Source organism: Telopea speciosissima, chromosome 4, assembly GCF_018873765.1.
Source record: "Telopea speciosissima isolate NSW1024214 ecotype Mountain lineage chromosome 4, Tspe_v1, whole genome shotgun sequence".
Taxonomy (NCBI): Eukaryota; Viridiplantae; Streptophyta; class Magnoliopsida; order Proteales; family Proteaceae; genus Telopea; species Telopea speciosissima.
The window spans coordinates 38107014-38114243 of record NC_057919.1 but is presented as its reverse complement, the minus strand read 5'-3'; positions in this window follow the sequence as shown (position 1 = coordinate 38114243).

The window sequence follows — 7230 nt, the reverse complement described above, 5'->3', positions numbered from 1 at the left end:
GCAACTTCCAATGAATACAAAATATAAATTACCATCCACAAGTGGGAAAAAGAAAAAGGAGAAAATGCTAAGCTTCACATATTTCATAGACAGAGCATGTGCTGACTGACAGTTGCATTGGATGGCATTAGGATTGGGGATTCTTAACCCTACTATAACAGCTACAGAGGGATCCTCTTTTGCTGCAGTTCCCATCTAATGTGATTCAATGAAAGATGGACATAACTTTAATCGAATGGTTGCAATGATCCTCCGTTAATGATATGAGCTCGAAGTAGCTCCTCCTCTCAAACCTGCTTGTCACAATAAAAAAGAATTAGGAGAGGAGAAGAGCGACAATAATGGAGTACTAAACTCTCTGTCATCACTCTAGATTAAACTTATGACAAAAAAAGAGAAGAAAAAAAAATCTGAAGCCATCAAACCAAGGAATTCCAAAATTCTACAGTAGAAGAATTAAGTTTCATCATAAAATTGCAAATGTTCAATCTTTCATCTTTTTCCCTCCTAGCAGTGATTAAATTATTTCAGCTATTCTAAGGAATATTTTATTGCTGCAAGTGATGCTTAGAAAGTATGCTTTTGGTGGTGGGGAGAGAAGGATGGTAGTTGTTGTGTGACAACAGTACTATTAGTTTGAACAATAAGGATAGGTTGGGGTTAGCTTTTTCAGATGGCCTGATAAGAACATTATTACACCAAAAGATTGTTTGCCACAAGTCCCATAAGTCAAAAGAGAATTTGCAACTTTTTTGACATAAGTGGTTTTCTTCTACTTGGTTAACCATGGATGAGTTTACTTGCTCTTTAAATACCCATTTAACATCCAGACTCCCAGAGGCATAAAGAGTATATGTGACATTAAAATAATCCTGAACTAATCAAGGTTAAAAAAAAATAATATTAAAATAAAATAAAATAAAATAAATGAAATCGGGAATGGGACTGGTTTTCATTGATTTTGATTTGAATCAACTCGGAATTGGCCAGTGTTTGCGGCCCAAACCACCTGATTCTGATTTGGTTGGGCCAGGTGAGGACCAAGAAAGGGCCATCAGTGTTGGGCCGAAATCAAGGAGGAATACAAAGACGTGGTTGCACCCTGGCAGTTAGAGGGTGGCCCACGTGGCAGAGGCATGGGTGGTTCCAGGCGTAGATCTGGGTCTCGCAGGGAAAGAGATTGATGGCAACGTTGGTGGGACCCACCACTGCTACAACAGTTGGAGTGAGAGCAAGGTTGGTGGCTTGCATGGCAGCACTTGGTTGGAGCTTGGGAAGCATAAGCCGAAGAGGATGGTCTTGGAGGGAACGGTTGCACAGGCTGATAACTGCCAAGGCTTATCCTATATAAGGAGGGAGGCTTTTTCGTGGGGAAAAGGACACACACATCTGACAATCAACATTTTTTCTTTACTCATTTTGCACTTTACTTTTACTTGTTTGCTCTGCATTTCTTTATTGCTTTTTGTCATTTGAGGCTGAAGGGAATGTACGGTCACATACTAAAGATAGTAGGGGTGTATGCGCAAGGCTCGCACTTGTTTCTGGTATGATCGGTTAATGCATTTACTATTTCAGTTCATTATTGTTTGTGTCTCAAGGTTCTTTCCCTTTTTATTTGAGCAATAGCATTTTTGGGCTGCAGTCCGTAGTTTGTTGGCTTAACCCAAAAGACCTTAGAGCTACTCAGGCAGGAGGGAAACCTACTAGCCTGGTAAGGAGTCGAATTAGGCTATTCTCGGCCTCATTTGAACCTGTGCAAAGGTTCTGGCACGCCCACATTATTCGCACCACATGCGTACCGCGCGTGTAAGTGTTTGGGGAGTTTTTTCACCAACACATTTTGGCATGCCCTGTGGGACCCTTATAAGCCAACGACTGCTATGGTCAAGCAAGAGAAAGGACCAGGACGTCCTCGTATCCAAAAGGAAAATATGGTGGATGAAGAAATGGACAATCCTACGGCGGCTGAGTTTGCAGACCAAGCCGAGGACGAACCATGCGGTTCACATGGCAGTAACGCCAACCATGACTCAGCACATCAGCTGGCGGTCATGGTACATGATGCTGTAGACCCCCTCGCGAGCAGTATACAGCAGCTTGTGGACGTCTTTAGACCCATTTTCGATGATTTACGCCACATGATGGCTGCGGTTGATAAGTCCGTAGCCAGTCAGCAAAGTCAATTCGAGGAGTTCCGGGAAACCCTTGTTGCCTTGAGGCAGCAGGCCACGCCAGGGGCAAGACCGAATGCCACTGTCACACCACTTGATGGGACTATCGTAGGGGCCGAAGGTAGAGGACTAGAGGTGGGCCGAATAGGCTTGTTGGCTCAGGCCACGCTTGGCGGTAGTTCGAGCCAAAATCCCTTTGTTGGGGACCGGCCAAGGGTCAGTCTGCCAGCAATGACTTTCATCAATCCCCTGTATCAGGCCGTACCACTCGGTGGGGAGCTATGTGGCCAGCAGCCCTCTCGCAGGCATCTAGGGGGGCGCTAATCAGGCAACAACCCTAGGGGTAGGCCATGCACCCATAGCGGTTATCCCCGCGGTGCTGCAGTGGCTAGCAGCTGCGAGTACTGCCCAAACAGGGGGCATCAGGTCCATCCCGGGGTCCAGTAACACGGCCGCCATAGGGCCAAACGCTGTTCCTTTAGGGGGATACCCCCCTCTAGGACGTGGTAGTGCGACCACAGGAGTGCCTGGGTACAAACCCATAGGGGCTAACATCAGGGATAGTATGCCTGGATTCAAACCAAGGCCGGAGGCGTTCCCAAACGCTCAGCCCGGCCTGGCTTATCCCGGTAGCCAATAGCCGCCACACGCGGCGGGGTATCCAGCCGCTCAAGGGGTACCATTGATAGTTGATAGGGGAGAACTGGCCAGGATCATCCAGGACAACATTAATCCCTTCTATAGGACGACCCCATGTCCTGCATATAGGAAGCCCTACCCCGAGTATTTCGATGCAGTGGACCTCAGGAGGAATCCCAAGATCCCAGAGTTCACCAAGTTCTCAGGCAAGGACATGGTGTCCACTATCGAACACATAGCCCACTTAATGGTCCAGTGTGGTAATTTGGGTGGACTGGAAGCGGCCAAGCTCAGGATGTTCCCCAACTCCCTTACGGGATCGGCCTTCACTTGGTACTTCAATTTACCTGCCAATTCGGTTCAGAGTTGGCAGGCAATGGAGGACCTCTTTCACACTCAGTTCTACCAGACCGAGCCTGAGATTACCATAGGGGACCTGGCCAAAATGACCCAGGAGCCAGGTGAGGCTATCGAGAGGTTCATTACCCGGTTCAAGACAGCCAAATACAAATATCCGACCACTTTGCCCCGAGGCCGAATACGGGAGGATGGCCTTGGGGGGACTCGATTTTGAGCTTCGAAAAAGGTTTGCTGCTTAGTACTTTGCTGACCTCGGTCAGCTGGTGCTGCAAGCCACGCCCTATGAGAAGCTCTTAAAAGAGGAGGGTCAACAGAAAGCGGCCTCTATTGGAACATATTATAAAGATGCAGCTAGCCATGCCTTCTTGCTATTCAGAAACAGTGAGCAAAAATAGATTGACTACATTGAGTTTGAGGTAGATGCTGCAGAAATCACAGAAGGAAAACCCTATGTATGTAAGGCTCTGGCCAGGCCGAATGATCAGGCCAAGTAGACCGAGCCATCCAAGGCTGCTCCTCAGAGGACCTTTGATTCGAAGGTGATATACTCCTTCGACATTTCAAAGGCCGAATTGATCTTTGACCAGTTGCTCAAGGATAAGCAGATTAAGTTGCTGCCAGGGCACCAGATACCGCCCAGTCATGAGCTAAAAGACCAAAAATACTGTAAGTAGCACAACACTCATACCCACGCTACTACTAACTATGTGGTTTTATGTAATGCCTTGCAGAAAGTAATTACAGCTGGATGTTTGCAGTTCCTTGGAAAGGAAAAGGGGGTCATGATGGTCGATGAAGACCCTTTTCCAGTCAACATGGTTACTGTCGACTTTTCAAGGATGGCCAGTCCAAGAGAGGATGTAGTGACAACTATGAGGATCGGGCAGGGAGCCATCCACACATGCCGAATCCAGCGGCATAGTCATCAGGATCCCATTTGAGCCCATGGGCCACTCCTTTTCGCACCCAGGCCAACAGCGGCCGGGCAGCTAACAATCTGGGGGATGCATTGGGTGAAATGGCGCAGGTGTGCTTGGCCCCACCTGAGCGACCCAGGGCACCTATCATGGGCCGGTCCAGTAATGTGCTAGCTTAGTCTGAATAGCAGGACAGGGTCCAGAGACGGCGAAGGAGGGGCAGACGGCCCACAGTGAATCCTCGCTATGAGTTTAGGCTGCAAGAGGAACCAAGAGGGGCAGAAGGACTTAGGACTGGCACACCCAGGCTGAGTGAAGCACCAAGGATCAACCAGGAAGTCTGTCCCAGTTGCAGTCGCTCAATCAAGGGACGACGAAATAGAAACGCAGCTTGGTCAGGCCGAGCACCGTCTGATCAGGACACATGGTCTTCCCTCAGGGTACGAGAGGAGATTAATCCAGTAGATAGGAGGCAAGTTCCTTATCAGACATCACACACTTCCAGGCCGTCCGCCAAAGACCGGCTTGGGAGGGCTTCAGTAAGGAGGCGTTTGACGTATGAACAGTGCGGACTTAGCTACTCGCGCTCAGAATACTCTGGATGGGAGGCTGCTCACCACCAGGAGGGCCACAGGCCGAGGATGGTTGTTCCTAAGATAGATGAAGAACGATGGAAGGTTGCAAGGCATCAAAAGTTCCTGGCTAGCCCTGATCCAGCTCGCCTATCCAGAGCCCAAAAAAGAAGACGATAGAGAAGGAGGGGGGCCCAAAGATGGTACTAGCAGGCCCAGACCAACGAGGGCCATACTAGGGGATTCCCCCAGGTCTAGGTCGAAGAGGGCATAAGCTCCGAGGTACAGAGCCAGGTGATCAAAGGGGCATCAGGGGCAAAAGAACCAAATAATGCCGTAGGCAGAGAAGGAGCTCTGGAGCCAGAGGTGTCAGACTACAAGACCGAGGACAGTAACCCTGAAGTCTTCAGAGACATAGTGATGGGCGCTAGGCTAAGAGTTGACAGTACGGACAACAATGGCCCCATCCAGTCACTAGATATCGACTTCGGGGGGTTGGTTGAAATGATGTTCGGCTTGATCCCGACTCAGTTACAGATCTCAACGGTGTATGTCCTGCCAAAGACATTCCAGTATCAGCCCGGCCAGGTGATGCAGCTGAAGGGAGACGTAGATGAGGGAGGCTCGCATCCAGAGATATTGGGGATAGAACTGGCACCCAATCAAGAACAGACCGCGAAGAAGGTGGACTGCAGTGAGCCAGACCAGCAGGGCCCCAAAGACAACGTTAGGATAGTCATCACCAAAGACACACAGTACACCTTCGATAATCCAGTGCCATGGGGGAAGGTGGCCGACATATTCGAGGAGCCAACTCGTAAGATGATGCGGCACCTAAAGTCGTTGTACATACAGTCTCATATGGACGGCAAGCCAATAACCAGGGTTTTGGTCAATGGAGTGGTTGTAAATATTTTACCCTCAAGGATGATGAAATGTCTCGGTAAAGATGAGACCGATTTGCTACCCGTCGATGTATCGGTCATAAATTTTCTGGGCGGCTCGACCAGGCCAAGAGGAGTACTCCCGATCGACCTAAAGGTGGGGAACCATACGTCCTTGATGGCTTTCTTCGTTATGGACGCCATGGCCAACTACAACACCCTCCTAGGACGATACTGGATCCATGCAAATTCATGCGTCCCATCGTCCTTACACCAATTCTTAATACTATGGCGGAAAGGGAAGATTGAGTTGGTGCTGGCTGATAACCGGCCGTTCATGGTCGACGCCAACCATCCGGAGGTCGTCTTGTACGATGGATGCATCGACCCTATCCAGTTCACTGGAGTAGATGAACACAGGAGGCCTACATCTCTGATTACCTCGTCTATGATCTTAGAAGAAGTATTCTAGTTGAAGGGACCGCAGACGAAAGCCCTGCCGAATCTTGGAGAACGGCGGAGGAAGACTGACTAATACTACCTATGAAGACAAGCCAAAAGGTTGTAGCAGACATAATGCGCTGGCTGACAGTTGCAAGCCTAGAGCAGAAGATGTCTCACGAAATAGGATTGGTGGCTGAGGTCACGGCCAAGGAGCAAGCCGTGGCTGGCCCTGAAGTCAGGCTGCAAGATCTACCACCAGCACTGTCGAAGATGGAGGAAACTTTGGCGAAGGTCCAAGATCCCTTGGTAGTAGTAGACTTAGGAACGGCCGAGGACCACCGGCCTATTTATGTTAGTGGCCTACTCTCACCCGAGTTAAGGGGGGATATTGTAAGTTTATTGAAGGAATTTAAAGACTATTTTGCTTGGGACTATTCTAAGATGCCTGGTTTAGACCGAAAGTTGGTCAAACATCGATTGCCCATCAAAGATAACTACAGACCCATAAAACAGCTACCTAGGCGAATGGCACGTGACGTTGTCTTGAAAATCAAGGATGAAATTGAACAGCTGCTTAAGGCAGGCTTCACCAGGACTGCCAGGTACGTGGAATGGGTGTCGAATATAGTGCCGATCATAAAGAAGAATGGAAAACTAAGGGTGTGCTGATGAACACATTTATGTGTGAAATCTTAGGGCATAAAGCATACATTTTACCACATTGGACAGAGTTACTTGGTGCTTTCTTGTGCTTTTCAGATTTTAGGTGAATTCTTGTGAAAATGGAGGAGATGATGCTAAGAAAATGTTTTTAAGCTATTTAGAGGTGTTAATGCATGGATACGTAGCCCATCGAGTCAGCTTCGTAACGGTTCAAACGACACTTGATTCCGAGTTGAAACGAAGAAGTTATCGTCGTTTCTGTAACGACGCGCGAAAATGGTCTATAGGGGTTTATTTATAATTATTAACAGTCGGATAGGGACAAAGTGAAGCGGAAGTTCGGATTTCAGGGGCCTTAATGCAATTATCAGAAGTTACTTTACTGAACCCGAAAGATTCCATTTGGAAGGCTCTGGACAGTCCAACTTCAATTTGAGATATCTTGGGCTCCCCAACTCCGAATTGGACGAAATTTGGGTCTATTTTAAGTGATTTTTTGCAAGGAACACAATGGTGAGGCCTATATAAGTACCCCATGCTTCACATTTTCTGAAGGACAGAATGGGTATTTTATTTA